The sequence below is a fragment of the Coturnix japonica genome, chromosome 17 (assembly GCF_054131305.1).
Source record: "Coturnix japonica strain WE chromosome 17, WE-NBRP24, whole genome shotgun sequence".
Taxonomy (NCBI): domain Eukaryota; kingdom Metazoa; phylum Chordata; class Aves; order Galliformes; family Phasianidae; genus Coturnix; species Coturnix japonica.
The window spans coordinates 7337419-7362164 of NC_140679.1; positions in this window are offsets into that span (position 1 = coordinate 7337419).

The following is a 24746-nucleotide window of genomic DNA, read 5'->3' on the forward strand; positions in this document are numbered from 1 at the left end:
ACAGACTGGGAGGAGCAGTCCTTAAGAGAAGCCCCGCAGAGAAGGACCTGGGGGTCCTGGTGGATGAAAAACAGAACGTGAGCCATCAGCGTGCTCTTGCAGCTCAGAGAGCAAATGGTCCCCTGGGCTCCATCAGAAGAGGGGATGGCCAGCAGGGACAGGGAGGTGATTGATCTTCATGATCCTTGAGGTCCCTTCCAACCCGGGCCATTCTATGATTCTGTGATTACACTCGCTGTCAGAAAGAATGGCAGCTGTACAGAAGCTGGATATATTTTGGGACAGTTCTTGTAACCAGTTGATTTTAAGACCTTGCCCGAGTCAAGAGTCTAAATTGAGTGTCAGAAGAAAGCTGGTAAAGTGGCTATTGCTCATTCTTTTTCATTTGCTGATTCTTTCATTCGGGTTCCTTTTCCAAAGGAGATTCTGGTGATGGAAGCAATTGAAGAAAGAACCAAAGCAGCTCTTGCCAAGAGTGCTTGAAGTCCCTGTGGAGAGAAGCAAAGAACTTGGGCTTCCTCTGGGATGCTCCCCACCATGTCTCAGGAAGGAGACAACTGCTGTTCCACTTTCTGCTCTGTGTGTGGAAAGGTACGTCTGGGTTTCTTCTGCTTGTTTATTCTTTCTTTTTCAGGCTTTGAAGGAGAAGGGGTGGAGCAACGGGAGACTCACTGGTCGTTTGTTACCTCAAGAACAGGATGGATTCTGCATTGACTGTGAAAAACCTGGGCTAGTAGCATGGGCATGTTTCAGGCTGGACTTTTCCTTCTTGGTTTCCTTTTGGCTACAGGGAGACAGCTGTCTAAAGGTGTGTTTTCATACCCACTCTCCAAAACCATGTTTCATTGTTGCAGGTGGTTCAGTGTGCTCTTGCAGTGCAGATGCTGTAGTTTGCTGTAGAATCTGAATTGTTTCTGTTCCTAGGGGAGGACTGGGAGGAGGTAGTGAGAAGAGAATTCAATGCCTTAGGTGTATCTTAGTGAGAAATGTTGGCATGAGGTGCTGAAAGTCTTGAGTTGTCAAAGGCCAGTGATGCTCAGACTCCTTAACCTGCTGGAGCAGGGTGGAAGCAAGGAGTGGGCACTGCCGTCCCACAAGCTGCACTTGGTTCTGGTCTGCCAGGTCTGTGCTGGCCTGGATTTCTTCTGAGAAGTTTGTTGGAGCTGCTTGGAGTAGTGAAGGGTGGGGAGGAAGTGCTGCTCAAGAGCTAAGGCTCTGCATGATCATCTTGGATGGTTTTAACCATGATATCTGAAGACATAGTTTCCATCAGAATGATCCCAACATTGTGCGAGTGTCTCAGATGTATGAGAGCACCCGCCTCCTCCAGCTGAGCCATAGGAAAGCTAACTGTGCCCAGTAATTACAGCTTCTGCAGATTGAATATGCTTCCAAGTGTTTTCCTTAGTGATCAATAATGTCCCAGCACTCTGAGATTCCATCTCTGGCACAGTCTGGAGCATCTCTGCAATCCTTGGTTGCTGGAGGGCACGTGGTGAGTGCATGGACAGGGTGGCACAAACGCGTGCGTGTGCTGAGGAGTTGGGTTGCACACAGGTGCACACAAAGGGGTGTTTGTGGAAGGTGTAGGCACGTAGGTGTTCCCAGGGATGGTTTGCACACGTCTGTGAATGCAAAGGAGGGCACACGATGCAGAGTGTGCATGGGGGTGTGCAAAGCAGGCAGGGTGGTGAATGGGTGTGCGTGTGCACATGGATAGGGGAAGGTTGGGGTTACAGGTTGACCTGTGCTGAGGTGAGTGGGGACTCACGGTGTTGCTCAGTGGTAGATTGGTTCACACTGAGTGCTAACAGGAAACTCGCACACCCTTTTTGTTTCAGCTGTGCCAGCGCTGTGATCCCTTGCTGCAGGGATGGGGTGTTGGAAGGATGGTGTGCGTGCCGAGCTCCCATCTCTTGCAGGAATCAAGTGTAGAGCAAAAGGGATATTTGGGCCAGGTGACTGTAAGAAGGCTGGCTGCTTTGGATGGTGGTAGCTGATGGAAACAGGTGCTCTGGGGACCGTTCAGCTTTTAACAGAAGACAGGGGTCCTGCAGCAAGAACGACTAGGTTCTCAAATGGCTTCAGACGTGCACACCGACTACATCCCCGCAGACATTTACCGGTAGGTGGCTCTTGCAGAAGAAGATTCAAGCAGCAGAACCTTTTGCTCAGCTACAGCACACAAATGCTACAAAAGCAGGAACAACCTGCAAGCTCTGGGTCTGTTTGTCTTGCACAGGCATGCACTAACTGCGTTTGATGGTACCCCCCATCCTTGATTTCCTTCCCTGCTTCTTGTCTGATGACGCTGCTGAGCCAGGAACAAGCTGCCCAGTGTGGCAGAGCATGGTGCAGAGCTGTGCTGGGACCTCCTCCCCTTCATCTGCTGCAGATCAGTGCCCCACACGTGCCATTGGGATGCTCTGGCACGGGATGTGCCTCCAACCCAAAGCTCCTTCCCACCTCCCAAGGAAAAACAAAGCAACCCAAGCATCTCCAGCAAAGCTGCCCAGCAGACAGCAGGGAATGCAAACAGCTTCTGGCTGCTCCCCTACACTCCCGTCCTAAGTAAGAGACCCTATGAGGACTGGCTGGGAAATCAGTGCATGACACACGTGAGTGTGCACAGGATTGTGCAAAGCAGTGGGGTTCCACGAGTTTGTGTGTGTGTGTATCTCTGCTGTTATGAAAGCATGGGAAGAGTTACTGAGTCCCAGATAATTACTTATCCTCAAATGATTTTTCCTGGCCAAAGTTAGAGCCTCTCACAGGTAATCGAGATCAACAGGCTGTTGTTGCACAATCAACAGACACAATCTAGATGATCAGCTGAGGAAAATAAAGCATCATGCGAAGGGTACTAGATAAGTGAGCAGCTTGAGATCTGCACATTTATGTGATGCTCATGGTCTTAGACAATATTTGCCTAGAGAGGTCACATTGAATGAAAGCAAACTCTAAGATGAATGAAAATATGCACAGGAGAAGAAGCCTCTGAGGCTTCTCAAGTGTTATGACCAGAAGACATAAACTCTGTTAAAGCAAACGTTTCTCTCTATTTTTTGTGTTATTCCAGGCAGGCCTTGATTACCGCCTGAACACATGCTGTGGAAGCCCAGCTTATGCAGCACCAGAGCTAATCCAGGGCAAAGTGTCTATTGGCTCAGAGGGATGTAGAGCGGTGTTTGTTTTCCCCTCTTTCCCTTCCCTCTCGACAGAGCATTTAAAGGCAGTGGAGCTCAGGTAGGCTCTCTTGGTTTCCCTTCTGAATTCTGCTAGGTTGCACCGCTTGGTAGCTCTCAGAAGCTGTCAGTGGCCACAGACTAGAAAAGTGCAATTGGTCTCAGTTCACACAGCTGGCTGGTTTGTCTCAGGCTAATCCTGAACTGCCTCAAGCGACTGCTTTGGTGCTCTACAGAACAGCAACTTCAGAGATCTCTTTCTATTACTAAGTGTTTGAAAGAGCAATTTGCTCTGTTAATTATCCATCATTTCTGTGCAGTCTGTTTTGTCAGACTTGTCTTTAGCTTCCAAGTTGTATGTGAAGAATTGTTTCCGTTGTAATGCACAATGAACTAAAAATTGAGAGATGAAAATGTGAAGAGTTTTTCCAGCTTTGATTTCATGTCTGGAATTTTGGAACCCACTACTTGCAGTTGTTAATCTGTCCAAACTGGTCTGGTTTGGAATGCCCTCATCCTTCTTGAATCGCTGTTAAAGGCGGAGCAATTCCTACAAGTGCCATGGCCCCACTGTTGTTCTAATTCTTGTTTCTTTGTTTTCCACACGCTGCTTTTCAAGCCTCCTTTTTCTTTAGTCAAAGTGAGAACTGCACTGTGAGGTGTCTGAACCTTGTTGTGCCTGTACATAAATAGAACAGCAGCAAAGCCTGACAGGTGACTGTGCTGACAGCTCTCGTAGCCAGTAACACGTAACTGTGCTAAATCCCTTGTGACGGCTTTGATTTCATTTTTGCCAGTGAAATCCTTGTAAAAGGAACTGCAGCAGTGTGATGAGCTAAGGTGAAGATGCTGGTTTTAGTAGTGCTCTAAGCTGAGTGAAAGGGCAATTGAATGAGGGTTATATGCTTTCTCTGGGACGATAAGGCTCTTTTTCCTGAGGGAAAGAGCCAGCTTTTCATGGGCTATATGTGGGCTTTGGCAAGGGCAGACAATCCAGTCTGTCAGGAAGCCATTTGAGGTGCTTCAGGTTTGTAAGCTTGTCTTTTTGTTTTTCAGGCGGATATTTGGAGCATGGGTGTACTGCTGTATGCTCTGCTGTGTGGGTTTTTCCTTTGGATGATGACAATATGATGGCACTCTACAGGAGGATACCAGTGGGTATCAGTGGTGCTAGAACACACTGAGAAGGGAAATAGCTGAGCTTGACAAGAGGCCTTGCTTTTCGGATGGCAGAACATGCTGAGCTGTGGGTAGAAAGGCCACAGCACAGTCTGCTGAATATTGTCCCTGTTTTTGCTGCTTTGTCTACCAGTATTTTGTGGATTTGGTTCTACGCTTGGTTGGCCTATGTGGCACTGTAGCCTAATTCTGTACCATGATAGCATACAGAATTTAAGGAGAAGTATTTTCCTGCCAATGGGCTGGATTTTTTTGTATCTGGTTCTTCAACTGGCTGCTCCCTATACTATCTGTAGTGAAAATATAGACACATCATTTGATTTCCCTGAAATGAATGTTCCTAAATGCCAGCTCTTCTCATGTCTACAAAGATCAAAGTTCTGCATTTGCTATTAGAATTTCCTCTTCCAGAATCAGGAGGTAATGTAGGACCCCACAGATTGCCTTCAGAATCCAACAGTTAGTTCTGTTTCCTTTTGGAGTGCATAACAACCTGAGCACATGAATTGAATGGCGTGGCTTGTTAGTCTGGTACAAACTCTGCTGTACACTGAAACCTGGTCCATTTGTAAGCAGGACTTTGTCCATCTCGGCAGGACAGCAGAAAACCCTTTGTGCTAATCATGATGCCAAGAAGCAGAATGCGGCAAATGGCAGATGATCCAACTGCTTCAGGTGTTCATTTCCTTAAAACTGTGAATAGTTTTGGACTGAGAGTTTGTAAGCAGAACAGAGCTCTTAAAGCTGTCAGAGATTATTTCTGCACTGTTCAATTCTATCTGCACAACATACACCGGATCTCAGAACTGCATTGCTTGAACTGGTGGAACTTGTTGAAGTGAACTGGGATGAGCAAGTTTTAGAACTTAGTCAGAATGCAGTAAAAAATGGATAATCTCATGAGTATTAAGGTACAGGCTTGCTATTTCTGCACTGAATTTGTTTTTATTTTACATGGCTGTGATCTGAAAGTTGCTTGAAACGCAGGCACCTAGGCACTGTTGTGTAACTGAATTTCACACGATAGGTCCTGAAATATCCTGGAATCAAAAACTCTGACTTGTTTTAAGTCTGCTGCTTGAGTCTAATCAGGGTCATAGTGTCTGTGTGCAGTGTTTCTTTCCCTGTAATGCTCCACATCATTTCATTTTGGGAATATTGAAGGAAATGGACTATGTGCCATAACTGTTGTTAGAACAAAGTATGTCTGGTGTGATCTTATGCATAGGTTCTGTAACTGCTCTTCACAGCTCAAGGTGTTTGACCTTCCTTTTGGTGAAGTGATGAAATACTGCTGGTTTCTATTTGTGCTTCTAGGCACCTTGAAGCTCTTAGGAATAGAACAATTGTCTCCAGTTCTTTTCAATGATATCAGTAACAGCTCGAGTGTTGCTGCCCACTAGGTAGACCCAAAGAAGCAGATTACAGTGAAACAACACACGAGCTGGACCTGAATGAGGATCACTTTCAAGACAGTGGCTATGCTGCTTCAAGCCTACTTGCTTCTTCCTGCCGCCACTCTATTACCAAGTATCAACAACCTTTCATGATTCAACTTGCAAATGTTTGAAACTAACCCTTGTGTTTCTATGCCTTCCTAGGTGATTCGAGCCCTTGTCAACCCCAAAGATCCAAACCAAGCAGTGTCTTTCCATCAATGGAGAGTTCTTATTAAGCATGAATCGCTGCAATTCGGATGACAGCCTTCCACATGGTAACAGTGATGGACACAAGGGGCTCATCCACGTTCATGCTCTCATATCTCCTGGCTCTGCTGAAGCTCGTGACCTGAGCCTGCCAGACACAGCAGTCACCTGCCTGGATTGTGACCCAGCGCCTTTGCAGTGCTGCCCATCCCAAGCACAGCCCGAGTGTCCCAGCAGCAGCACCACCATGCAGGAGCAGGGCAGCATCAGTGAGGTGAAGCTGAGCATCTTAGATGGGGACTTAGAGTCAGGCTGCCAGTCCCAGGCACCAGGCAGCAGCACCAGCTCTGAGCCACTCTCATCTTGACAAGAGGAGTCCCATCTTCACCCTTGACCTCTCAAGCCCTCCTGTCTTTTATTGAATAAAGTCACTCTCATGCTCAGTCATCGCCTCGACTGCATTCTGAGTCTTCAATCACAGGGATTGGGATGAATGCAACAAACAGCAAGGCAGCTCAGCTTGCAATGCTATGGCTGTGGGGTTCGTGCAGGCAGAGCTCTGGGTTCCCATTTTGCCTGGCTTTGGGATGTCTGCAGCAAGATCTCTACCATTTTGTATGGGAGCAAATAATCTCTAGCATCCAGGTTGCTGCTCATGATATATCCCAGTCTTCCTGGCTGTCACTTTGTGATACTTTTCAAAGCCTTCTGATACTCTTTGATGCCTTGGCTGCTCCCTAACACCTCTGTCCTCCTGCCATGTTGACTCACGTCTCCCACTTTTAAGCTGGCTTTGCAGATCATCTCCAGCCCTGTCATCATCACGCTGCAGCAGGAGGTGCTCACCTGGCCCAATGTCTGGCAGTGCTGCTTGTTCTGCAGATGAGCAGCTGCCTCCTCATCTCTTCAGCTACAGTAGTTTTTCTCAGGGCAGTTAGATGCAGTCATGCTCCTCTGGATTTGGTGTGTTAAATCCATGCTGCATGGCAGCAGTCAGTGCAATACAAAGGTGTTCTGTGTGCCATAGCATTTCTCCAGGGGCTGCCAAAGGTAGAAGCACAACACAGCACCATCCTTCTGACAGTAATGTCTGTGAGTGTTAGACATGTGAGCACTGCATCATCCCCAGCGTGTCAGTGCTTTTCCACACCAACCTGACTCTCACACTCTGCACTGAATGTAACTCTGCTCTTGTGGAGACAAATGCTTTCTGTCACATCCTCCATCCCTGCAACCATTTGCCGGTAGGCAGCTCTTGCAGAAGAATCAAGCAGCAGAACCTTGTGCTCACCCTACAGCATGCAAATGCTATGAAAGCAGAAATAACCTGGCATGCTCTGGGTCTGCAAGGCTGCACAGATGGGAGAGGTAGATTGTGTTTTTGCAGTGGAAGTTTCCAGTATTTTCAGTACATAGTGTAGGCCCTAACTGAATGTATAACCCTCTTGTAAAACAGCTGTATAAGTAGTTTTTCCACCAAGAAAGTTGCTGAACAGAATTAAGTTCAGACTGGGGGCATTCTGACATGGGGAGAATTGAGACAAGCACAAGATAAATACAGGGTGGGTAGAGCCCAGCACAGGACAGAATGAATGTACTGACTTTTGGAAACATTGCCCTTCTCTGTCCGCAGAAAAGTACAAGGCAGACCTAAAAACAAGAGGTTGGTAATTGACCTTCTATGGAAATGAATCCTAGCCACAGTCTCGAGGAGTCTGTGAGCCTGAGATGCTCAACCAATGAGAGCCATGAGAGCATCACCTGCAGTGGGTTTAGGGCACAGAACAGAATTGATTTCACTGACTGGTGTGCAGTTTCTCCCTTGCCAATAGGGGATGTGCGCGCAGTATTGCAATAATGAATAAGCACTGCTGCTATCGCTGCCATCTTTGCCTAACTAGAAATCTTTGACTTTGAGAGTTTCTCACACAAGGGGAGAGGGTAAGAAAGTAAAGAGGCACAGAAAACTAAGGGAAACTGCTCTTCTTTATCTTATCTATAAAAATTGATACGATGCTGTTGTGCATTTTTTTTAATTTTATTTTTAATTTTTTGCTAATGTCAGTTAGACTGTTTTAAAATATCCACACACCAAAATCTGACTACCAAGCAAATGTAATGAAAATGAAATGAAGGTGAGTTAGCGGAAAGCACAAGGCCATATTATATTAGGCTCCAGCAAATTTACAGGCAGTCACTGCACGAAGAGGTAGATCTGAGTTGCACATTATATGATTCCCACAAAGATTAAGGAAATCTGAAGCTTTCAATATATTTTTTTAATTCTTTTTTCATTTCATTTTTAAACACCTGACCCAGACCCCAACCCTCACAGGAGCTGTAAAGATAACAGCATTAACCAGCAATGTAACTCTAATCCTAACCCTTACCCTGATTCTAAAATCGTCCCTAACTCCAAATGCAACAACAAAAATGATGCTAGAAGTTTGTAGCAAAAGGAACCTTAACCCTGATCATAATCCAAAAAAAAAATCATTATGGTAACAATAATCTTTACCTTAAGAGTAATATTAATCAGAGCCCAGATGATGCCTGCATCCAATCAGAAGCATGCTTTGCATTATTTAAGAGTTGTATTTTTTCCAATGAACTCTCTCTATTATCACGTTTATAAAGTAACAGAGTCTGTTCTTTTTCTCCTGACACTGTGCCTTACTCCTGACATCCCCTGGAAATGACCCAGATAGGGCACCATCAAAGTAATGCTAATAGTAATGTCAATCCTAAGGGTATCTCTAGCCTCAGTGTTAATGGGACGCTAACAACAATCCCAACAGCCTTAAACATTCTGGTGGTGTGAAAGAGGTGCTGCCTTGCACATGCTGGGCAGTCCCATTGCCTGTTAAATGCAGGCGGCAGCGTAGAAACATGATGCCCGTGGTCAGAATGCCCTGTGGCAGATCCTGGCACCGGAGAACTGACCGGAGAACCATGAGAGAACTGACAACAAATCACGCGACATCAGAACCGACCCAGTGGTTATTTACAAGCCTTGGGAGACCCAGACAGGATCTCAGAGTGGTGAATGTAGGTACAGAAGTTGTTACTACTCTGTTTTCTTCTAAAAGAAGTGTTTTTTTTTCATCTCAGAAGTTGGGGGGGGGGGCGGGAAAGGGATATCAATTTAATTACTCATTAATTTATTGACAGACATTCACGTTTGCTACGTTTGGAGAAGTTTTTATTTGTTTGCTGTGGTTTGATTTTTTTTTTTTTCTTTTTTTTTCCCCCTTCCCTCCTCTTCCATCTTTGTGTTCTTCCCCTATAATCAAAAGAACGGATCCCCAGGGTTTGTCCCGCAGACGTTCTTTCCGTGGTCTCTGCTGCCACCTGCTGGCCAATAAGCGGAACTGCCACTGTTGGGCGTTTGGTGCCGCAGGAAGCACAACGCAGATCTGAGTTCTGACCGGTCTACGCAGCAAATCCGCCAATCTTTATTGCGATAAGCCCTCCAGACAAGAGCATAAAGTCTTTGCCTGAGGGCAGGGTTAGTAGTAATGGATGTCAGTTTTGAAATTTCCAGTCCATTCACCATAGCACTTTCTGCCTCCATGTCCCATAACCAAAGCAGCTATGCTGGCATGCTCTCTTGGTTTCTGTCTAAACCACTGTACTATATCCATCAGTTCAGCTGCTGTATTATGGGCAGCAGGGTTTGGGGGGTGGACACTGGACAGGGCACTCCCACCAGCCTATCCTGCATTTTTTTTTTTTTTTTTTTTTCATTTTTGGGTTACAATCAGTCAGATCTCAAATAGATCTAGTCCAAATGGAACCTCAAAATCTGACCTTTTAGTGCCTTCATTTACAGAGTCCATTTTATACAGATTCCCTTGTACAGGGTCCCCATGGTCTTCCAGAGAGATGTTCCTGATCTTCCATAGGAGAATGATTGAATTAGGTTTTTTCCCCATCAAAACTGCCACCTGTCTTTCCAGTTTTTCAACACTATCATTCAATAGCTGATTTGCATCAGCCTGAGCCTCTTCAGTTATGTTCAGACAGTTCAAGGCCATTAAAAGTGGCCATGCCACCATGAACACAGCTAACTGTCTTTCTCAAGTTGTAAGTATGTCTTTGCTGAGACCATGGAAATACTCAGTCAGGTGGGCCAGGGACTCATGGACCCTCCCTCCGTCCCACACAGGGCCCCATTTTTCAGTGACAGAAGCAGTGCTGCATTTTGAGGATCCTAGGAATCCCAGGACATGCCCTGACAAAAGGTCATTCAAAGGGGTAGTCTTTCCCCATCCAAACAACTCCATGATATTCACAGAATCACAGAATTGTAGGGGTTGGAAGGGACCTCCAGAGACCACTGAGTCCAGTCCCCCTGCCAAAGCAGGTTCCCTACACCACGTTGCACAGCTCAGCATCCAGGCAGGTCTTGAATATCTCCAGAGAAGGAGATTCCACAACCACCCTAGGCAGCCTGTTCCAGTGCTCTGTCACTCTCACCATAAAGAAGTTATTGCACACATTAGTGCAGAATTTCCTATGGTGCAGTTTCTGTCTGTTTCCCATTGTCCCTCCTCCACACACTGCTGAAAAGAGTCTGGCCTCACCTCTTTGCCCCCCACACCTCAAATATTTATAGACCTGGATCAGGTCCCCTCTCAGCCTTCTTTTCTCAAGGCTAAACAGACCCAGTTCCCTAAGTCTCTCCTCATAGGGGAGATGCTCCAGGCCCTTCACCATCTTTGTGGTCCTCCACTGGACTCTTTCCAAGAGATCCCTGTCTTTTTTTTACTGGGGAGCCCAGAACTGGACACAATATTCCAGATGAGGCCTCACCAGGGCAGAGTAGAGGGGGAGGATCACCTCCTTCGACCTGCTGGACACGCTCTTTTTAATGCACCCCAGGATGCCATTGGCTTTTTTGGCTACAAGGGCACACTGCTGGCTCATGGTCAATCTGTCGTCCACCAGGACGCCCAGATCCCTCTCAGCAGAGCTCCTCTCCAGCAGCTCTTCCCCCAGCCTGTACTGGTGCATGCAATTATTTCTACCCAGGTGCAAGACTCTACACTTGCTTTTGTTAAACCTCATCCGGTGTCTTACTGCCCAGCTCTCCAGCCTGTCCAGGTCTCGCTGAATGGCAGCACAGCCTTCAGGCGTGTCAGCCAATCCTCCCAACTTCGTGTCATCAGCAAACTTGCTGAGGGTGGTCACTATCCCCTCATCAAGGTCGTTGATGAAGATGTTGAACAAGACCGGACCCCTGGGGGACGCCGCTAGTTACAGCCCTGCAGCCAGACACTGCACCGCCAACGACAACCCTCTGCACTCTGCCAGTCAGCCAGTTCTCGACCCACTTCACTGTCCAATCACCTATCCCATACTTCCTCAGCTTTGGTATAAGTATGTCATGGGAGACTGTATCAGTTATAGAGGTTATAGAGTTCAATTCCTGTAGTCAATTTGGCGGCCCAGGTGGGACCAGCTCTGTTCGCTGCAGGACCAGCTGAGAGGGAGACACTTTTGGCGCACCCTGAGATTTCTCTGAAGGACTCCCTTCCTCACCTGATCACTGCAGGGACAGACAAGGACCACCCATAGGTGGACCAGGTATGTGTATGGTAAGTGGAGCCCATATGTCTTGAGGAGACATCCTACACAGTTTACAGCCATACGTGCTGCTCCCAGGGAGGTGAGCTCATGGCTTTGGTTGCCAGCTGGGTAGGAAGACTCCTTGGGTGAGTTCCTATGAAAGGGAACTGTATGTCATATGAATGGAAACAAGAACAAATACTCTCTCCCAGGTAGTTGACAATAGGAGGGACCTAGGTTGGTCTCTCCTACGGGTATGGGATATAGTGGATAGCCTGTCAAATGGTAGCCTGGGTTCTCCAAGTTGTAATCACGGGGGTTATAGGTTGTATGTTCAATATTATCATCTGCTTTAAGTGTTTGGTACCGTGTGTCAAGCCGACTCTGGGAAAAACATTAACGTTTGCAACTGGTCGACCAGAGTATGAGTGTTATTAAGATTCCAGCTAGAAAACGTTGTCAGCATTGTGTAGTATGAATAAACCATGGTTTTTGATCTAAATGTCAGAGTGAGTGTGGTGTGAGTGAGACACAGAACAGCTGCAGGGTGAGTGCCGAGTCCCGATCCATGTTTCCTTCCTCCTGTGAGGGAAATGGCCAGACACGGACAAAGTGAAAGACTGTGTTGTGTGTCCTCTCATATGTACTTTCTGCTTGTATGTAAGAAGACGGGAGTTTGTACTCTGTAGATTAGTAAGATTGTCCTGAGGAGAGGTGTACATTCCACCCGACCAATGAATGTCAACCCATTTATGTAATACTATGTACTGCTTGCGAGGAAGTGTGTGAGGGAGGTGGTTCAATCAGTGCTGGTTCTGTGGCACAGTGTTTATAACTGAAGAATACAGACTGTATTAAGGGAGTTTATGTGAACTGAAGAACTGTACTGTTTGACAAACAGTTTTGATGGTATAAGAAAGTGTAATTGTTAATGATATATGGAAGTGTACTTGAGGGAATGTGGAAGTGTATCTGAGCATACAAACAGAGGAAGCATTTACAGAAGAAAAAAGGTTAAAGTGAGTTTACCTGCACTGACATGAGAGCAACACCCTGAACCTCTGCCCTGTGAGCTGAGCAGAGCAGAGCAGAGACACAGTCCTCATGTATCAGGTAGTGTTATTCTGCTTACCAAATGAATGAGTTCACTACAGAAGAGGCAAATCTTCCCCTCTGCTCCATTTGTGGCATACTCTGGAGTTCAAGACATTGCAAAGCTATGGCACATCTACTTTCTTTCAATGATGACGCCTTAGTATGCTCTGGGCTGTCATTTCAATTGCATCTAAAGAAGTCTAGGGTCATGCCAGCTGACAGGAAGCTGGCAAATGTTGTCTCATTGTAAGGAAGAGCAAGAAAGATGACATGGGCAATTATGGACCTGTCAGTCCAGAGCCTGGTAAAATTATGGAGAAAATGATGGTGGGAGTTATGGAAAAACAGCTGAAGGACAATTCTGTCATTGGTTGCAGCCAACACAAGTTTGTGAGGCGAAGGTCCTGTTTAATTTAAGCTCATTCTGTGACACAGTTATCCGTTTAGTTGACCAAGGGAAGCCAGTTGATGTAATCCTTGAGGATTTCAGTGGAGATTTTGATACTGTTTCTCACAACAACCTTCTGGACAGAATGTTCTGCATATGGCTAGACAGAAACACAATGTGGTGGGTGAGCAGTTGGCCAGTAGGTCAGTCCCAAAGGATTATAGTCAGTTTTTTCCATCAGGCTGGTAGATGGTCACTGTCGGGGTCCCCAGGGTTCCATTTTGGGGCCACTTTCCTTTCATGTTTATGCAGATGACTTGCATGCAGGACTAGAAGACGTTCTGAGCAAGTTTGCTGATGAGACCAGATGAGGAGGTGCTGTTGCCTCCACTGAGGGTGGAGAGGACTTGCAGAGAGATGTGGACAAGTCAGAGAAGTGGGTACCAGTTGGTACTAAGCACCAAGTGCATAACGTATAACAAGAACAAGTGCCTGATTGTGCACCGCAGAACATAAAGGACTTCAAACTCTGGGAGAATGTGCAAACGAGGGCACTGGAACTGAGAGATCTGAAGTTCAGAGTTTCACAGGGATTGACTGCTTGTTCAGACTGGGCCCTTCTCACATCCCTTCTCACATCCTGCAATGAAACATAGGTCTCATATGGGACATGAACCTCACAGCGTCCTTGCACCACATGTAGAGCCTGGGATCTTCTGTCCCCATGTCTTTCATTTAACATCATACGGACCTCCAACCCATTGTCCCAGGAAATGCCAGGAGCCAACATGAGAGACAGGATCTCTCTACCACTGGTCTTGCAATCAGGGCTTGACCTGTCTGCTTCGTAAGGCAAAGGAGAGGTTTCTTAGCATGCCAGTGCCTTTGCCTGCCTGTAGTCATGGCTTCCAGTTATCTTCTCTAACAAGTCCCTTGGGAAGCTTACTTGGTAATGGCCCTCAGTGGGCCCATTAATACTCCAAGAAACTTCACTGTTACTTCCGACTTTGTCTTGTTGAGCACTTTGTGCAAACTTCTCTCTGCACTAGAGGCTGATGAACTCAGCATCAAATGCACCCTGGGGCCCATTATAACCTAAAGAATCTCCTGTGCCTTATGCCATCTTGTTATCTTCTTCAGGTTATCAGAACTTGTTCAGCAAAAAGGAGGGATATCTGGAGAGAGCTTAAAGAATCCAGTATAAATTTATTGTCTATTTATTTATAGTTGGGTTTAAAGAAGACATTAAAGCAGCACTGTGCAACTGATACCAATCCAGGATGTCCCAATGAGTTCTGTACTGTTACTGTGTTGACAAAGGTCCTTCTCAACCTCCCCACCCAATTTCTGCTCACAATGGACCTATGGGACTTGCATCACTTTTCTTCACATCACTCTTCTCCTCTGCATTCATCCGCTCAGTGTTAAAACTGCTTTGCACCAACTCCCACTGGCTTTCCTCAGAGAACCAGCTACACATGGAAAAGGAAAGATTTCTCTTTTTTATCTGGCCAGCAAATGGAAAGAAAGGTGATGCAATTGAATGAACAGTAAAACACAGTGATCAACTGCATGCCATGTTCAAGCGGCATCTATTGAAGTTTGTCTTTCATATGGAATATTTTTAAAAGAAATGATTTATTCTGAGGTAGGATAGGATAGATTGAATCACAGTGAAGTAGTTGACAACAGAGGCCATCAGACTCTGAGAGATGGAGCAAATTCCAGTAATCTTCCTGGGATAGATCAGCCAGGTAGTTGAGAGGTATCAACTTAAAACTGATCAGGACTTGTGAGTATTTCACACATTGAGACGGGTTAACACATTCTCATTGATTTATATCTTTGTCTCCAACTCTGTTTTTCACTTTTACTGACATTAATGAACATCTTTCAGACTTCGTGCCTTAATAAAAAAGAGACAGTCATTGAGAAAAAGAAAAAGTATAAGAAGAAAAAGAAAAAGAATAGATAGGAAGGGATAGATCAAATCACAGTGAAGGAGTTGACAACACATTCCATCAGACTTTGGGGAGATGGAACAAATTCCAGTAATCCCCCTGAAAGTCAGAAATCAGACAGATAATTGGGAGGTATCTGACTGAACAAAGAGCAAGGGATGGAGAAATCTGGAGGGCAGTGGGAGTAGTGTGTGCCCAAATGGCCTGCTGAAAACATGCCCTTAACCATGGCCATTTCTTTAGGAGAGCTGAAAAAACTTGGAGGATGAGGCACATCAAATAGGCAGCAGGGAAGAGTAGTGCTGGGCACCAGGCTACAGTCACAGGGCATTGGCACTGGCACCGCTGTCTGTGTCTCTGAACCTGAAGGCATTTGTGTCCAGCGAACACAGTTCTGGAAAACATTGTAGTTTCAGTAAAAGAAAAAAAAAGACATCAAATCACCTCAAAGATTCATATTTACAACTTAAAATGGAACAAGACTCATGAGAATTTTTCATGTTGAGAAGGGTTAACACATTTTCATTGATTTCCATCTTTGTCTTCAATTATTTGTTTCAGTTTTATTGACATTTATGATCAACTATTAAGCTTACAGCCTCAAAATAAATAAATAAATTAAAAGAGATACATTTGCATCTTGCACATGGCCTGATGCCCCTTTCACCTTCACAGTTCCCACAAGTCCTTCCATGCCGGAGAGTATGAGATCCAGCAGAGCACCTCTCCTCTTTGGTTCCTCCACTGCTTGGTCAAGAAGCTGCCATCTGTGCTCTCCATGGATCTGCTGGATGCCACATGCCCTGCTGTGCTGTCCCTGCCACAGATAATGGAGTGACAAAGGCCACCAAATGGGACAAGGGACAACATCAGATTCCCATCTGTCTGCAGAGGGCACCTTCCATTGACTCTCCCTGATCAGGAAGACAGGAAAAGACACTGATGGTCTCCTCTGTTTGCCATTTCCATTAGCTCTGACCTGTCTGCTCTTCCATCCCCAGGCAGAGCTCAGTGCACTCTCACAGAGGGCAGTCGCCCTTCTTTGTCTCCTCGCCCATCCATCCTAAAGACTCGGTATCCCCATTGTGCTACAGTGCAGTTGTGGAAACCATTAAACTGTGTCCCCATGGTCCAAACAGGAGCTCAGGCCTGCAGCTCTACCAAGATTTCTAGCTTCTTGTGTGTTGGTGTTTGCATTAGTGCAAAAGCACAGAAGTAAATATCCTAATTGAAAAGCATCACTGGACATTGCCTGACTGGATAGCTCATCTATAGAATCAGTGTGCAGAAGGTGGCACACAAACATTAGACCGATCGTGGGTCTTGGAGGTGACGTAGCAGCACGGACACACCATGGGCATGGCTTTCCTGAAGGCCCTGTGCTGCTCTTGTAGCTGTGAGTGAATTCACCGGACAGCCGGTGCTATCCCCTCTCTGGCCCTCGGCTGATGCCCAGGAAGGAGGTGTCTATCTCAGGGATTTCCCACACGGTTTACAAGCACTTGCAAACATCAGGAGCAGCCCAGGCACCTTGGGCATCACCCAGTGTCTGTGTGTGTGAGCTGCTGCCTCCCAGCTGAAGGACCGAGGACTCAGAGCAGGAGCTCACATGCAGGCAACTCCTTGTGCACTTCTGAACTGAACCAGAGAAATCCCAGCTCCTGTGGTTCTGTGGGGAGCCGAATCCCATTTCAGCTCCAGGATTTCTGTCAAGGGATGAGACTCCTGCGCTGCCTCAGCTGGATCACTGCCCTGCACAGGGAAAGTCCAAACCTCGCCTTCCTTGTCTGGTTGCCCTTATTGTTTCATCAAACGATCTCTGGGAGCACTCCCCATATGTCTCCAATCAGTCACTGACCACTGGACATGTGGTGGTTAATTGAGTGGATTTCAAAGCACAGTCATGATGCTGTTGTCTTTCAGGAGCTGTTGGCCATGAGGACCCAGGGACATGTCAGGGGAAATGAGTGGGAAGGATAAAAATGACATAATCTGCTGCTTGCTTGTCCAGGTTCCTGGGACACAGGGAGCTCATAAAAGTGGGCAGAGCTGCAGAGAGACAGCTGTGCCCAGGAGCAGATCTCGTGCACAGCACAGCCTGCAGGTGACAGAAGGAGAGGAGAGAAATTGGAGAGAGCTTGCAGGATGTGTGTGGTGTGAGCGGGCTGTGAACTCACTGCAGGAGCATTGCTCACAGACCATGACAAGGTAAGTCTCACAGCTGACCATGAGCTGCTTTTAATTAAGGGGTAACTATAACTGGGACATCCCATAGGAGATCTGACTGCAGGCACTGCATGTTTCTTTACTGTGGAAAAAGCTTTCTGCTCCAGCTGAGACGGGTGCCCAGGGCTGTCCTGCAGAGCAGGGTCCCTGCTGTGCCCCAGGGGCTGTGTGCCGGGTATGGGACTCTGCCGCCTGCCAGGCTCAGCACTCAGCCTGCCCGGGGAGCTGCCCAGGGCGCTGCGGGGAGACGTGTGGGGTAAGGAGCCCCCGGCAGGGTTTGTGCTGCCACAGCTGCTGCCTGGGGCAGGGGATCACAGCTCCACTGCACAACTGAATGTTTCTGAGGGCACTTTGCAAGAGGAGAGCCAAGGCAGGGGGTTTCCATTTCCTGTTCTGAGGCAAAGAGGTTTGGAGTCAGAAATCTAAAAGGGGCAATAAGAGTTCTGAGAATTTTTCATCAATCAATTGCTTGTTTTGTGAACACTCACACATGATGTGCTTTCAGTCTCCCCTTTCTCGAAGGATGGAATTATCTTCATTTTCTGTAGGCATGAATAATTCACTTATCCTACAAACAGGCAGCATTTTCTAACTGAAACTGAATGCCACAGAAGCTCGGGTAGGGGGCTCTAAGAGCACTTGGGGTAAAGATATGAGACATGAAACAGATGAAAATATCCAGGGAGAAGGGATAAGAAAATAAGAGGAAGGTTAGAGCTCCATATGCTGCTTCTGCTTAAGGAATGCTGATCTACATGAAATTAAATGCAAGTAATGGTGCTAAATGTACACTGTTGTAAGAGAATTAAAACATTTCATAGTATAGCAGGAGTAGTGCCTCTGAGAATGGTCTGGACTTGTCATTATCTTCTGCACTCTGAGCAGGACTCCAAGCCCAACAACAGCAGATGTCCAACAGCAGCTCCATCAGCGAGTTCCTCCTGCTGCCGTTGGCAGACACGCGGCAGCTGCAGCTCCTGCACTTCTGGCTCTTCCTGGGCATCTACCTGGCTGCCCTCCTGGGCAACGGCCTCATCAGCACAGCCGTAGCCTGCGACCGCCGCCTGCACACCCCCATGTACTTCTTCCTCCTCAACCTGGCCCTCCTCGACCTGGGCTGCATCTCCACCACTCTCCCCAAAGCCATGGCCAACGCCCTCTGGGACACCAGGGCCATCTCCTACACAGGATGTGCTGCACAGCTCTTTTTCTTTACCTTCTTCATGTCAGCAGAGTATTCCCTTCTCACCATCATGTCCTATGACCGCTATGTTGCCATCTGCAAGCCCCTGCACTACGGGACCTTGATGGACAGCAGAGCTTGTGCCACCATGGCAGCAGCTGCCTGGGGCACTGGGGTTCTCAATTCCCTGCTGCACACTGCCAGTACGTTTTCACTGCCTCTCTGCCAAGGCAATGTTGTCAACCAGTTTTTCTGTGAAATTCCCCAGATCCTCAAGCTCTCCTGCTCAGAATCAAATCTCAGGGAAGTTGTGTTTCTCATTTTTACTATCAGTTTAGACGTAGGCTGCTATGTTTTCATAGTTGTGTCCTATGTGCAGATCTTCGTGGCTGTGCTGAGGATGCCCTCTGAGCAGGGACGGCGCAAAGCCTTCTCCACGTGCCTCCCTCACCTGGCCGTGGTCTCCCTGTTTCTCAGCACTGGTGCTTTTGCCTACCTGAAGCCCCCCTCCATTCCCTCCCCACTCCTGGATCTGACAGTGGCACTTCTGTACTCAGTGGTTCCTCCAACACTGAACCCTATTATCTACAGCATGAGGAACAGGGAGATCAAGCACGCTCTCAGGAAGGTGTTGCAATACTCACTATTCCCGCTTCAATAAAGTGCACATCTTCATCGCATGATTCCCAGTGATGGTTCTTCATCTTTTATGCATCTTTGATTGATTGATTATGTGAGATATAGCAACGTGCAAAAAAATGTTATTGAACTTATAAATAAAAATTTGTTTCACTTCTTTCACACCTACTATCCATTTTCTCACTCCAAGAGCTCATGTAAACATGGAACCAGATTCCCCGAATAGGTTAAGAGATAAATAAATAGCATTCAAAATACGCTTTTCCTTAGCTCTTCTCTTATCCAACTTTGTCTGGATTTGGGGAAGGTACAGCCACAGATAGAAGCACAACTAGTTCTTTTCATTCCTCCTCTCTTTACACTGATACAGTGCACAGAGGATTCCAGTCCTCTCATTTCTACAGGCCTGAAGGTCTTGTGTGTCTCACAGCAGTCCCGTCGTCTCTACAGCAGCACTCAGTGGTTTGCTTAATTTTCTTATCTCAATACTTGGAACAGCTACAGGACCTGTAGCATAAGTGACCGCAGAGCTCCTTATGAGGGGTGGAGTGACAGTGGGATCTGTCCAGAGCTTGGAGCAACTGCAGGATGTGTAGCAAAAACTTGGAGCTATTGCAGGGACTGTGCCAGGAGTTGCAGAGGCTGCAGCAATGTCAGCAGATCCAGCTCTCTTCCCCTTGAAGATGCTGAATAGTGTTGAACACAGCTCAGTAGGTGTGGGCCAGGCCCTGGCACACTGCAGTCATTTGGGCCTTTTTAGGATTACCAGTGCCACAGCAGACCTGTCTCCAATATTCTACCAGTTTCTCAGGATCCTGCAGTTGCTCGGAGATGAAGTTCCAAAGCCCTGGGGGTGCCCACCACTCCAGGCAGCTGCCCAGACTGTCCCACACCCCCTGCCATGCAGAGCCTTCTCACCTTGGGGCAGATCTCTCACTGATATTCCTGAATAATTGTTTAACCTCAATCCTAGAATCATAGAATCACCAAGGCTGGAAAAGGCCTGAAAGATCATCCAATCCAACCGTTCACCTATTACCAATAGCTCCCACTTAACCATGTCCCTCAACACAATATCCAGTCTCTCCTTGAATACCCCTGGTCTCCCAGAGACGACAGTGTAAAATGTGTAATTCCTAATCATACCAACAATATTACTTCCAAAACCCAAAGATGTCCAAAGAGCTGAATGTGCACAAAACTTCACTTTGCCAATTTTATCGTGGTACAAACCAAGGTCAAACAGCATAGCAAAATAAATACCCTAATCCAGCATCCAGAGATGACAAATGATGCAGCAGGGAAAACAAGCAGCAAGCAAGGAGCTGTGAAATGCAGCTTCATGAGAAGACTCAGCAAGCTTCACAAATAGGGAAACTATCAGCACCATGGCCTGCACATCTCCAACTCCCACAAAGCCCTGTCCACTCTGGACAGATGTGCTGTTACCACAACCCTTGGAGCCTCACATCAGGCACCAAAATGACTGTGGTTGTTGAACCCAACATGTGGCTCAGCAGCTCACAGTGCTTTGTGCACTGCCCCATTCCCAGTGGGATGGGGATGAGAACTGGGAAAAAGAGTACAACTTCTGGGTTGTAACAAAGCAGTTTACTAAGAGAGATAAAAGGAGAGGAGTAATAGTAATCACTATATATCCGTTGATATAGAATCGTATGTAACAACTGATGCACAAGCACTTGCTCAGCACCACCAGACTGATGCTCAGCTGGGCCCTGAGCAGTGAAGAGACTGAGATGAACTCCCACCCCTTTCAATACAATTTCTGCTTGCTGTCAGCTGATAGAGAACGTCCCTTTGGCCACTATCAGTCAGCTGTCCTCACTCTGTTCCCTCCCAGCTCCATGTGCCCTCCACTGACCATGGCCTTGGCTCTGTACAACACTGCTTAGCAGCAGCTGTAAACATCAGAGTGTTATCAATGGTTTTCTCCTAGAACCAAAACACTGCACCACAGCAGACAGTCTGAAGAAAACAATTCCATCCCAGCTGTAACTCAGATTCCTGCCTGTCCCCTCTTCTTGTTCTTCCTGATCAGGAAGCAAGGAACAGAATCTGCCGCTCTCCTCTCTGAGCCCTTTCCATCAGTTCTCAGCTGGCTCCTCTGCCATCCCCAGGCAGAGCTCAGTGCCCTCTCATGGATGGCAGCAGCCTTTTCTCTTCTTCCTTGCCCATCCGTCATGCAGAATCTGTACCCCATTTGCTACAGTACAGAGCTGAGAATCAACCCACCGTGTCTCTGTGAACCAAACAAGACCCTAGGCCTGCAAAGGCACAGAGATTTGGAGTTCGCTGAGTGAATGTTTGTGGTCCTCTCATTAGTGTAAGGATTCTTCAGAAAGCATCCCCTTCCAGAAGCATGCTTTGATTTAGCCTGTCTGGGTCTTGCATCTACACTGTGGTACTGATGTTCAGGGCCTTGCTCAGAATCAGCAGCCTGCATGAAAGGAAAAGCTCTGTGGTTTTCTCTTGATTTGTCCCGTTTATTTCCCATGCTACCCGCACTGGTCTACAGGCACTTTAGGGCAGCAGTAGGTTGGGGTTACCCCCAGAGGGTACACAGTAAGATTTAGGACGGGGTATTGGCAACAAGACTTTCTCTGAGGAATCCTCACACAATCCTATAGAACAACTCAGAGGCTTTCCATTCAATCTCCAACAGCAACAATATCCCTCAGCCCTTCTCTGTCACATCCAATTCCCCACCCTTCCCCATTTGGACCTGGTTTAAAGCCCTATAATCAATCAGTGCAGGAGCATTTCAGATGGGGTCATGGAGGAGGCAGACTGCCATTCTTGGGGTGGCCATTTTCCCAGGAGGGCATGGTGGGAGGGCTTTGTCCCATCTGGTTCCACCAACACTTGCATCCACCCAGCAGAAGGCTGTGCCCTCTGTGTCCCACTTGAACTCTGCATGGAGCTTACAGTTGGCAGTGACATGGCTGAGAAGCTCTGGGCATGGATTAAGGGACAGGGAATTAATGTGCCTTCCTAACTTCCTCCCTGCATGCCTTAGCAACTTCCTTGTAATCTCCCCAAGTACCCAGCCCCTTCTTCCAGAGGACGGAGATTCTCTTTTTCTTCCTGAGTCTCAATAGTTTTTCCCAGTTCATCTGCACTGGTCTTCTTCCCCTATGGCTCACCTTATGGCATTCAGGGACAGCCTGATCTCGTGCCTTTAAGATTTCCATCTTGAGGAGTGTCCAGGCTTCCTGGACCCCTTTACCCATAAGGAGCGACTCCCAAGGGACCTGTGCTACAAGTGTCCTGAACAGGTCAAAGTCCGCCCTCTAGAAGTTCAGGATAGTAGTTTTGCTAGTCACCCTTCTGACATCTCCAAGAATAGAGAATTCTACCATTTCATGGCCACTCTGCCCAAGACAGTCCCCAACCTTCTCAACTCCTACCAGTCCTTCACTGTTAGTGAAGAGCAGGTCTAGCAAGGAACCACCCCTGGTAGGACTTCATACCAGCTGTGTAAGGAAGCTGTCTTGCATGCAATCTATAAACCTCTTGGACTGATTCCTCTGCTATTTATTATATTCCCAGCATATATCAGAGAAGTTGTAGTCTCCCAAGAAAATGAGTGCTGGCAATCTTGCGACTTCAGTAAGCTGCTCATAGAATGCCTCACCCATCAATTAGGCGGTCTATAAGAAACCTTTAGCAAGATGTCACACTTACAGGCCTTTCCCCCGATCCTTACAAACATGCACTTCATTCTGAAGCCCAAGCTCTTCAACATCAAAACTCTCTTTAATATAAAGGGCCACACCACCACCCTTCCTTCCTCCTCTATCCCTTCTGAAGAGCTTGTAACCATCCATCACAGCACTCCAGTCATGGCAGTGGTCCCACCATGGGTCGGTAATAGCAACTAGGTCATGGTTTGTCAGATGCACAGTTGCTTCCAGCTCCTCTTGCTTGTTGACCAAGCTGCGTGCGTTGGTGTAGACGCACTTCAGCTGAGGCATCTGCCTCTCTCCCAGCTCAAACAGCATTTCCCTAGGCTTATCTCTGGTAAGCCCTGTTTTGTCCACTCCCCCATCGTAGCTAGTTTAAAGCTCTTTCGATAAGCCCCGCTACCGTCTATGCTAGGATTCACTTCCCCCTTTGAGACAGTTGGGTTCCATTCATGGATAACAGACCATGGGCCAAGTAAACTGTCCTGTGATCAAAGAACTCAAAGTTTCTGGCTCAGTACCAACCTCTGAGACAATTGTTCATTGCTTTGCTTTCCAAGCCTGCTCTGTGTCCCTCACTGCCACTGAAGGTATAGAACAAAAAATCACTTGATCTCCCACTTTGTGAACTAAATGGCCTAAATTCCTGAAATCTCTTTTTATAGTTTGTAGTCTTCTCTAAGAAATTTCATCACTGCCCACCTAAACTATGAGTAGTGGAAAATAATCAGTGGACCTAACCAGCATTGGGAGTTTCCTCATTATGTCCCTGACCTGAAACCAAGAAGGCAGCAGACTTACTGACAACTGGGGTCCAGTCTGCAAATGGGGCCCTCTATTCCTCTGAGAAGGGAGTCACCCACCACGGCCACCCTTCTTTCTTTCATGGCAGAGGAAGTCACAAGGCTTGGTAGTGACTGCCTTGCATTAGGTTTCCTCCTAGGCAGATCCTCCATTGCCTCCCCATTCTTATCTCCTTCAGATTTCAGAGTGTCAAACCTGTTGCTTAGATGGATCAGGGGTCGAGGGCTAGGCAGGCATGGGGGGGCTCCTGTGATGTTGAGTTGGGACTCTCTTCCAACCCTTCTCATCAGTCAGGTCTGTCTGACTGTGACAGGGCAGGGAGTCAAACACTTTTCTGGGGGTATCTGCCTGGGAGCCTTCCCTCGGGGATGCCAGCAAGTCACTCCACCAGCCCATCTCCCGATCACACTCCCTGATGGTAAACTGTGAGTAAAACCTTGAGTAAAGTGAGAGTTCACCTAGACAAAAGTATGAGTAGAAACATGGACTGACGTGAGGGTAAACCCAGAGTAAACCCAGGATCCCATCCATTGGGCATGCACAGCCTCTGAGGGCAACTTTTTCCAGTGTTGCTGTGTAAAAATATAGGTTCCTCACATCTAACCTATGTCTCCCCTTTTTAATTTAAATCCGTTTCCATTTGTCCTGTTATCAACAGACCATCCCATCCTTATTCTAGCGTTAGGCATCTCATCCTCAGATGGAAACCCTGGGGCTGAATTGGGATCAGTTTTTCAAAGAACCACAGGAGCTACAAGTTCACCTAGCTGAGTTCAGATGTGCACAGTGAGGTGTCTGTGTGTGAGTCCCTCATCTGAATCCTTGGTTTTTATTCCACAGGGACTGCACTACTCATACACAGTCTCTCAGTGATGCCCAAGGTGCCTTGGGTGATCCTAGTTTTGTGCTAGTGCTTGTAAACTGTGACGGAAAATCTATGAGATAGACACCTCCTTCTGGAGCATCAGCTGAGGGCCAGAAGGGAGGTATTCTTGGCCATCCTAAATACCACCTCAGCCACGTGCTTAGGGCACCCATTGTGTCTTTTGCACCTGACCCCATGGAGTATGTAGTGATATTCAGCTTATCAAAAGGATGAGCTCAGAACAGAAGAGGCAGATCTTCCTCTCTGCTCCATCTGTGGCATAGTCTGGATTTCAAGGCA